Below are 10,903 nucleotides of genomic sequence, written 5' to 3' on the forward strand. Positions count from 1 at the left end.
AGCCATGTATGGAAGTGAAACATGGCCGATAAACAGTTTAGACAAGAAGAGAATAGAAGCTTTCGAAATGTGGTGCTACAGAAGAATGTTGAAGATTAGATGGGTAGATCATATAACTAATGAGGAGGCATTGAATAGAATTGGGAAGAAGAGGAGTTTGTGGCACAACTTGACTAGACGAAGGGATCGGTTGGTAGGTCATGTTCCGAGGCATCACGGGATCACCAATTTAGTACTGGAGGGCAGCGTGGAGGGTAAAAATCGTAGAGGGAGACGAAGAGATGTATACACTAAGCAGATTCAGAAGGATGTAGGCTGCAGTAGGTACTGGGAGATGAAGAGGCTTGCACAGGATAGAGTAGCATGGAGAGCTGGATCAAACCGGTCTCAGGATTGAAGACCACAACAACAACAGCAACATCCTTCACGAAAATAGTTATATCATCCACGTGTACCACGTACTGGCGAGATTTCAATGCTCTCACCACTCCATCCAGCAAACGCTGAAACGTTTCGAGAATATTTTTTAACAAAAATTCAAATGTGTGTGAAATCTTATGGGACTTAACTGCTAAGGTCATCAGTCCCGAAGCTTACACACTACTTAACCTAAATTGCCCTAAGGACAAACACACATACCCATGCCCGAGGGAGGACTCGAACCTCTGCCGGGACCAGCCGCACAGTCCATGACCGCAGCGCCTCAGACCGCTCGGCTAATCCCGCGCGGCTATTTTTTAACCCCTACGGTAATGTCGGCCAACGGCCTTGCCGCAGTGGTAACACCGGTTCCCGTCAGATCACGGAAGTTAAACGCTGTCGGGCTGGGCTAGCATTTGGATGTGTGACCATCCGGTCTGCCGAGCGCTGTTGGCAAACGGGGTGCACGCAGCCCTTGTGAGGCTAACTGAGGAGCTACTTGATTGAGAAGTAGCGGCTCCGGTCTCGGAAACTGACATACGGTCGGGAGAACGGTGTGCTGACCACATGCCCCTCCATATCCGCATCCAGTGACGCCTGTGGGCTGAGGATGACACGGCAGCCGGTCGGTGCCATTGGGCCTTCCCAAGCCTCTTTGGATGGAGTTTAGTTTAGTTTTAACAGTAATGCCTCCACAGAACCGATAACTCTGTTTTTGGATAGTCCTCCTGGAATACCTCTATCTGATATTACCCACTTCACACACCTAAGACAGAGAAGTATTTGCACTGCCCTAAACTGTTAATAGTGTCAGTAATGTTCGGAACTGGAAATGTGTCGGTCATAGTTTTGCTGTTAAGATGACTGTAGTCACAACGGAATCTATGATTTCTAGTCCCATCTGGTTCTTATATGGTACAACCACCATGGCTGCACTCCATGAACTAGTATTTTCCTCTATCACCCCATCCGCCAGCTGTTGATCAATGCATTATTTTAATATCAGCTGCAAATATCGTGATATGCGGTAAAGTCTACGATATACCGGCAACTCAGTTATGTAGGGATGCGATACTGTGTCAAAGATATTGCTGGTAAAGGCCCTCGAGGAAAAAACAAACATTTCCTTAAATTCAAACAATAATTTTTCCATTTGCAGCCCATCCATACTTCTAAAATGCTCCCATTCCTATGCAGTGCAGTTTTATCGGAAATTTGCAAACTGCTCTGGGGTCAGTGGTTGAGTCTCTATTCACATCATCCACGACTTCCAGATTAGCTACTAACGTTCCTTTGGTGAGTTGTGTTCCATCAGTGGCAAAGTTATCTGAATTCATGGGCACTACTTTCCAATCCAATTCCTAATGTATACTACTGGCCATTAAAATTGCTACACCAAGAAGAAATGCAGATGATAAACGGGTATTCATTAGACAAATATACTATACTAGAACTGACATATGATTACATTTTCACGCAATTTGGGTCCACAGATCCTGAAAAATCAGTACCCTGAACAACCACCTCTGGCCGTAATACGGGCCTTGATACGCCTGGGCATTGAGTCAAACAGAGCTTGGATGGCACGTACAGGTACACCTGCCCATGCAACTTCAACACGATACCACAGTTCATCAAGAGTAGTTACTGGTGTATTGTGACGAGCCAGTTGCTCGGCCACCATTGACCAGATTTTTTCAACTGGTGAGAGACCTGGAGAATGTGCTGGCCAGAGCAGCAGTCGAACATTTTCTGTATCCAGAAAGACCCGTAGAGGACCTGCAACATGCGGTCGTGCATTATCCTACTGAAATGTAGGGTTTCACAGAGATCGAATGAAGGATAGAGCCACGGGTCGTAACACACCTGAAATGTAACGTCCACCGCTCACAGTGCCGTCAATGCGAACAAGAGGTGACCGACACGTGTAACCAATAGCACCCAATACCATCACGCCGGGTGATACGCCAGTACGGCGATGACGAATACACGCTTCCAATGTGCTTTCACCGCGATGTCGCCAAACATGGATGCGACCATCATGATGCTGTAAACAGAACCTGGATTCATCCGAAAAAATGACGTTTTGCCATTCGTGCACCCAGGTCCGTCGTTGAATACACCATCGCAGGCGCTCCTGTCTGTGATGCAGCGTCAAGGGTAACCGCAGCCATTGTCTCCTAGCTGATAGTCCATACTGCTGCAAATGTCGTCGAACTGTTCGTGCAGGTGGTTGTCGTCTTGCAAACGCCCCCATCTGTTGACTCAGAGACGGAGACGTGGCTGCATGATCCATTAGAGCCATGCAAATAAGATACCTGTCATCTCGACTGTTAGTGATACGAGGCCGTTGGGATCCAGCACGGCGTTCCTTATTACCCTCCTGAACTCACCGATTCCATATTTTGCTAACAGTCATTGGATCTCGACCAACGCGAGCAGCAACGTAGCGATCCGATAAACCACAATCGCGACAGACTGCAACCCGACCTTTATCAAAGTCGGAAACGTGATGGTATGCGTATCTCCTCTTTACACGAGGATCACGACAACTTTTCACCAGGCAACGCCGGTCAACTGCTGTTTGTCTATGAGAAATCGGTTGGAAACCTTCCTCACGTCAGCACGTTGTAGGTATCGCCACCGGCGCCAACCTTGTGTGAATGCTCTGAAAAGCTATTCGTCTGCATACCACAGCATCTTCTTTCTGTTAGTTAAATTTCGCGTCTGTGGCACGTCATCTTCGTGGTGTAGCAATTTTAATGGCCAGTGGTGTATGTAGCGAGATTTACTGGGAATCCCACACGGCGGACCTGGGATCCCTTTTGCGTTACTCATCCCTTTATTCGCCCCCCTGTTTCCCCCTACGATTTCTACAGTCAGTTTGGTAATGTCCAGCCATACCACATTTGCCACAATGAGGTTGGCAACATTATCTCTGCACATGTCCCGTCCTCCCACATCTGTAACACCTCACGTTACTGGATAATACTCCTCTCTTATCCCGCATTCCTTCACCTGCATCAATTTCTTCAAACTCTGTTGTTAACTTGACCGCAGAGTATAAATCCTTCAGGGTACCTGGTCTCAGACTTCGTGACATATCAGGCGGCAAGTCCGTAAAAAATGCGTTCAGTGCCCACTGTTCCGCTTCATAGGATATGACTCGTTCCTAATTGATATAAAAATAACAACAAATATTTAAAAATAACTAGGTTGCTCGACTAATTCAAACTCTTCATCCATAGCCGCAACACTGTTATGCAAGTCTGTATTCTCTGCTCTCAACTGCGCCATTTCATCAACCAATGATTGAACTGCCTCCCGACTAGTGACATCTCGTGTTTGAGACTGTGGTGTTGTGGAACTTTAGTCCCCAATACACTCCAAGTGCCGGCCGCGGTGGCCGTGCGGTTCTAGGCGCTCAGTCCGGAGCCGCGCTGCTGCTACGGTCGCAGGTTCGAATCCTGCCTCGGGCATGGGTGTGTGTGATGTCCTTAGGTTAGTTAGGTTTAAGTAGTTCTAAGTTCTAGGGGACTGATGACCACAGCAGTTGAGTCCCATAGTGCTCAGAGCCATTTGAACCATTTTTGAACACTCTAAGGAACACAAAATACACTAATAACAGATCGTATGACACACTTATTTTTACACCTTACGTCTTGTGATAATCCATTTTGACTTTGTGCACTGGCTAGATACATACCCTTACCGACGAAAATAACGAGTAACACAGACTGCTGCTACTGACTCTATACAAGACGCAGAACGCCCCCCAAACTCACTTATATCCCACGCCCTCTACACATTAAACAAGGAAAACAAACACAAAACTCAATAGCTGGTGTAAGTACCCCACTGTTTGACGAAACTGCGTGCTGCGTTCGCGAACCCGTGCTGTGTGGAGGTTGACTGGCCTGGCACCAGCTACCACACGAGGTCCACCGAAACCAAAATGCTTCTGACATCAACTCTACAGCCAGTCAGCCTGTCTACGTAATGAGCGAGATGCTGAACTCAGAAAGAGAATAAAAGGGATTGCGCATTACAGAACTTTGGCGTAATATTTTCTAGACAAAGGAGCAGCAACAACACTATAGAGCGATAATGCGTAGGGAAAAGACAAAGGTGTTTTATTATTAGTTACTTCTATTGAATTATTGATCAATCCCCTGCTCTCTGTTATCTAAGTGATTGTAAAGGTTCAAATGGCTCTGAGCTCTATGGGACTTCACAGCTGAGGTCATCAGTCCCCTAGAACTTATAACTACTTAAACCTAACTGACCTAAGGACATCACACACATCCATGCCTGACGCAGGATTCGAACCTGCGACCGTAGCGGCCGCGCGGTTCCAGACTGAAGCACCTAGACCTGCTCGGCTACTCCGGCCGGCAAGTGATTCTACACTATACAAAATGTACTGCTGGGCACGTACTTTTTCGCTGCTTTTTCAAATACGTTTATTCTATTAATAACTTTAACCTCCATATAAAATTTATTGTACAATTTAAATCTTTAGTAGAAAATCCTAATTTGAGTTTTATGATAAATATAAATTCAGTCTGTATCTTATTCCACGATCGTAGACAGAGATCTACATCTAATATTTATCTTATTTTCTTTTATATATTAACATGCTGTGGGAAATATTTGAACAGATATATTTTTGAACAGATATTTAGAATGAGTCCGATTATTCAACGAGGTTAATCCTAGAAGCTAGCTCTCCTAGTTTTTTATAGGTACAGAACTCTATTTGTGTGGCATTTGGTCACACTGTTATGAAAAGTGCTTCACGCTCTGTGTGTAAAGATGCGCACGCCGCTCTGAGGCGCTCAGTCTTGGCTTGGCAGCCGTTGAGAATGGAGCACCCGTTGGATGTTACCGCCAAGTGCGAATTGCGCGCAGTTATTCGGTTTTTGAACGCAAAGGGCACTGCGCCGATTGAAATCCATCGCCAATTGACGGAAGAGTATGATGAGTCGCGCATGGATGTCAAAAATGTTCGTAAGTGGTGTAGAGAGTTTGCAGCTGGTCGGATCGAAATTCACGACGAACAAAGGAGCGGGAGACCGGCAATTTCGGAGGAGACACTGTTGAAGGTTGAGCAAAGCGTGCGTGAAGATCGGCGGATAATCCTGGATGATCTCTGCACGTTGGTTTCCCGAAGCAGTGCTCACAGAATTTTAACGGGAACATTGAACTACCGGAAAATGTGCGCAAGATGGATGCCACGAATGCTGACTGAGGACCACATGCGGCAACAAGTTGATGCTTCCCGCGCATTTCTTCACCGCCTTGCAGCCGAACAGGACAAATTTCTGGGTGACGAAACCTGGGCATACCGCTTTACACCTGAGGGTGACGAAACCTGGGCATACCACTTTACACCTGAGACCAAGCAACAATCACGCCAGTGGCGGCGTCCTTCTTCGCCAAAGCCGCGGAAGTTCAAACAAACACAGTCTGAAAGTAAAGTCATGACAACCGCTTTTTGGGATCGGATAGTAGTATCATTGGTCGACTTTATGCCCACTGGGACCACAATAAACGCTGACACGTGCTGTGAGACTCTGAAAAAACTCAGACGGGCAATTCAGAACCGGATAAGAGGAATGTTGAGCAAGGGCGTACACATTCTCCATGACAACACTCGCCCACACATCGCTCGGAAAACCGTTGCTCTCCTGCAACAGTTTCAGTGGAACATAATCACCTATCCACCCTATATTCCTGAGTAGGCGCCCAGTGACTATCATCTGTTCCCTAAGTTAAAAGAACATTTGGCCGGAAAGCGATTCAGCTCCGACGACGAGGTGAAAGAAGAGGTTCATAACTTTCTGAACAGCATGGCGGCGAGCTGGTATGACATGGGCATACAAAAACTGCCACAGCGTCTACAAAAATGCATCGACAGGAATGGTGATTAAGTCGAAAAATAGCTAAATGTTCAAGTTGTAAACTGATGTAAACCATTGTAGAAATATACAGCTCTATTTACTTAAAAAAAAATAGGAGACATTACCCTCCTATTTTCATTATTCTTTCGGCTCTCTTCTGTAATTTGAAAATGGTGTTCATATTTTGTAAATTTGGTCCCTAGAAAATACACTGGCGGAAAAAATCACAAGACCAAGAGCAAGTTGTGTGTCATGAATGAAAGTTAGTAGGCAAGTTTCTACATGTTAAAGATGATTTCTATTCATATTTTGCACCATTGCCGGCCGTTGTGGCCGAGCGGTTCTAGGCACTACAGTCTGGAACCGCGCGACCGCTACGGTCGCAAGTTCGAATCCTGCCTCGGGCAGGTTAGTTAGGTTTAAGTAGTTCTAAGTTCTAAGGGGCTGATGACCTCAGATGTTAAGTCCCACCGTGCTTAGAGCCATTTGAATTTGGGAAACCATGAGACGACAATTCCAGTGGCATCCACAAACAGCGTTAAGTCCCTGTATCGACCGACCACAGTGCAACAGGCAAGGAATTACATCTCATAATCTGACATGCAGCACCTATAAAACACAGTGGGTGCAGGTTTGCATACTTGCTTTCAACACTCTGGCAGTTACATTGGTTATTAATGAACCAGCTTTTCACATTTGCAACGGCATATCCCGCGCTTACATTAACTTGTATTCTCGTAGTGTTAACCACTTAAATATGTTACCTACACAATATGTAATAAAATTATAAACAGCCGACCAGTTGCAATGGATAAAGAAATTCTTTGCTTATGTTTCGACAAATATAAATTTGTCTTCTTCATAAGGTAACAAATTTTACATTAGTAAGGAGTAATGTACCATCGCCGTTTTTACAATTGTCGGCATAGATCCATGTTTCAAAAATAAAATATAGCCCTAGAATTACGGTTTGTCACATTAATATAAAATAGCTAATATAAAAGAGCTCTGCAAGATCCTTGAGCTGTTATATATTAACGTGACAAACCCTAATTCTAGGGCTATATTTTATTTTTGACACATGGATCTATGTCGACAATTGTAAAATCGACGATGGTACATTAATCCTTGTTGTTGTGGTCTTCAGTCCTGAGACTGGTTTGATGCAGCTCTCCATGCTACTCTATCCTGTGCATGCTTCTTCATCTCCCAGTACCTACTGCAACCTACATCCTTTTGAATCTGCTTTGTGTATTCATCTCTTGGTCTCCCTCTACGATTTTTACCTTCCACGCTGCCCTCCAATACTAAATTGGTGATCCCTTGATGCTTCAGAACATGTCCTTACTAACGTAAAATTTGTTACCTTCTGAAGAAGACAAATTTATATTTGTCGAAATCTAGGTTAAGAATTTCTTTATCCCTTGCAACTGGTCGGCTGTTTATAATTTTGTTACGTGAAACCGTTGCTGTTGTTCAGCTATGTTTAAAATATTTACCTACACAATGTATTCTCGAAATTTCATTACTCTACATTAACTATTTTTCGGTGTTGTGATTTTTTTTTCGTCTCTGTAATTCCATACCTATCAGCTGAGTGTGTACACGAGTAAGTAAATTTTATGGCATACTGATGACGCAATTGTAAGCCCATAATATGCTGACAACATTCTGTTTGCATGTATCTTTGTGTGTTCACAGCCCTTCAACTGAGAATTAATATTCGTTGCTAGAAATTTTTTTCTTTGTTACGCAGTGTTTACAGATACTGTCTATATTTAATTTAACAATGTCATTTCTAATCTTTGAACTGAAAATCATGAAGGTTTTTCTGTAAGGTAATTTCGGCTTTATTGTGGAGTAAATAAGAAGCAATGTCTGTTTAAAGAGTACAAGATCACTGGTACGTCAGTTGTGCGAAACCACTAGAGTTGAAGGAGAGGCTAAAGATAACTTAATATCGCCTACGCTGGTAAACGTTCTAAAACTTCGTTTTACTGAATGCAGCGCTGCTTTCACCTCGATTAATATAAGTACATTGCGAGCTGAAATTTTCGTAAGGCATTGTCCAAGTTCTTGTGAGTTTTAGGCATATACCAGTTCAAGCAGAAAAAAAATAAAAATTACTGCAGAGAAAACGTACCCCTACGCTTAAACAGCTGTACACGAAAAAATCGCGCATTAGTGGGTCGTTAATTCAGCGTGAACTGCCGAATACGCTATTCAGGACAGACTAAAAACCGTAGAAGGAAAATATGCGGGACCAGTTCCGCGTGGGTAAAACGAGCTTTGATTTTAGAAGGCTTTGAGTTCCATGCAGCTGCTGCGAATTTCAGGACGGCGACATCACACAAAGCCCCGTGAATGTGTGTATTTGTTATCACAGATACACCGCATGTTGTTGGAACTACGAGCAACCCGTTTATAGAACATTTTAAACGCTTCATGTTTGCACACAGTTGCAAATGATCAGTTAGTCTGTTAGATGTTGGCAAATTCCGTGCTTCAGATTTGCTGCAACTCGCTATGAATGGAAGCATATCGATGGATTTACAAAGGATATTCATTTTCCCTGTGAAAACTTATACAGAGTGATTCAAAAAGAAAGAACGGACTTCAGTTGTTTATTACCGACGAACTATGATAGATAAAAACACATGCCGCATGTCACTGGATAGAGGAAGGTTCAAAGTTTTGACACAGCGGCGCTGTCGTTTGTTTGGAGCAAAATGGCGACTACATGACAACAGAAATTGAATGTTACAATTTGCGCGAAGTCAATTCGTTGTTAAAGTGCAGCGTTCATTCCGCCTCTGCACAAGTTGATTTATGACGATCACAGAAAACGTTCTTGGAAGTTGGTTGCACATAGAAAGGAAAGAACACTATTCGACCGATAAAAATGGTGAGTGCGTTCACACGGAGCCCTCGGTTGCGTCCTGGCGACCATAACACAAGGTACGAATTTTACATTTCTCTTCTCCAGTATATGGCAGAGGGCATTTTTTTCCAAACGTCTCACCTTCCCGAACAAATCGACGTTTCATCCGCCGCGTAAAGCAAACCACCATACTGTGAGAGCTTGGGGGTCGTAAAGTCCTGGCGTTTTCGTCGAACATGAAAGAGACTCCTCAAAACTAAATGTGTTTTGCACTGTTTCTGTTCACAAAGTTTATGGACCTTTCTTTTTTCGCAGAGGAAAATGTGATAGGAATGCTATACCTGGACATGCTGCAAAATTGGGTGCTTCCTCGACTTCACGAAGATTTCATTTATATGTACGATGGCGCCTCTCTTCACTTCCACCTTGAGGTGCGGCGTTATCTTCAGAACACCAACCCACAACTTTGTATTGGAAGAGGTGGACAACAAGATCTTGTTCATGGTTTTTGGCCTCCCAGGTGACCAGACCTCAGACCTAGCGATTTTTTCTGTGGGGGTACATAAAAGACCCAATCTTTGTCCCACCTGCAACAGCTGCTCTTCACGGTTCGACAAACCGAATTGTTAAAGCTGTCGATTCAATAAACAGGGGCCTGTTAATACGTGTGCGGAAAGAAATGGACTACCGCTTCAATGTTTCTAATGGTGCACATTTTGAGTGTTGGTATAGTGTTTCTGCGAACATAAAAATCTGAACATTCCTCTACCCAGTGACATGGGAAATGTGTTTCTATCTTTCACAGTTTTCTGTAATACAGAATTGAAATCTGTGCTTTCTTTTTGAATCACCATACATAATTCGATTTATCCTTTAATTAACGATAAAATTCCATAAATGTATTGCTGCCATATACAGATATTGTCTACTTAGAAATTTACTTCTGAAGTAGTAGTTACCCGAGAGATATTAATTCAGTTTGTTTTTAAAACTTTCATTATTTGTTAGCACGTTTAATTTACAAATAATCTGGTCAAATTTTTCTGTCTCCATTCTGTACTCCTCTTTGTGCAAAAGTAATTTTCTTCACCTTCGGACGATATTGTCGTGCTGATCTGAGTTTTCATTAAACCGCTTACTGTATTAGTAGATATCAATGTTCATTAAGCCATATTTTTAGTTTGAAAGTATCTTTGCTCCACAGACGTTATTATTTCTGCAATGTAATAATCTGGGTAGTAAGAACAGTAATAATTCCGTGTTTTGTAGATCCTCGCTGTGAATGTAATGTGAACTTGAATGAAACGGCTGGGCTGTTAAGTGATGAGTTATTCGGCTTCGCTCCGTTAAAGCAGCAGCTTGGCGGGGGGGGGGGGGGGGGAAGTGTCTCCTTGTGCTAATCTATGTGATACTACAAACCGCCTGAATATGCTGCTTGATTCAAGTTAAGTTTACCAACAGTTTGCTGGATAGCGGTTTGAAAATATTGAGGAATTGGAGGCAACCGTCGTCAGTTGGTTCAGTTACTTCTGAGCAGATGGTATGAAAAAGCTACTGGATAGTCAAAAAACGTGCGAATAAGTGAATGACTGTTATGTGGTTTAGAATAGGTCTTTAGGAAACTGGAACAGCTATGAACGTTTTTGGTAGGTGACTACTAACAGTTCGCCCGCATCTCGTGGTCGTGCGGTAGCGTTCT

General features: G+C 43.5%; 1 pseudogene; it reads left to right on the forward strand.

The window, feature by feature from the left end:
- Positions 1 to 758: 758 nt before the first annotated feature.
- LOC124723072 lies at positions 759 to 876 on the forward strand (annotated as a pseudogene).
- Positions 877 to 10,903: the final 10,027 nt, after the last annotated feature.

Source organism: Schistocerca piceifrons, chromosome 1, assembly GCF_021461385.2.
Source record: "Schistocerca piceifrons isolate TAMUIC-IGC-003096 chromosome 1, iqSchPice1.1, whole genome shotgun sequence".
NCBI classification, from domain to species: domain Eukaryota; kingdom Metazoa; phylum Arthropoda; class Insecta; order Orthoptera; family Acrididae; genus Schistocerca; species Schistocerca piceifrons.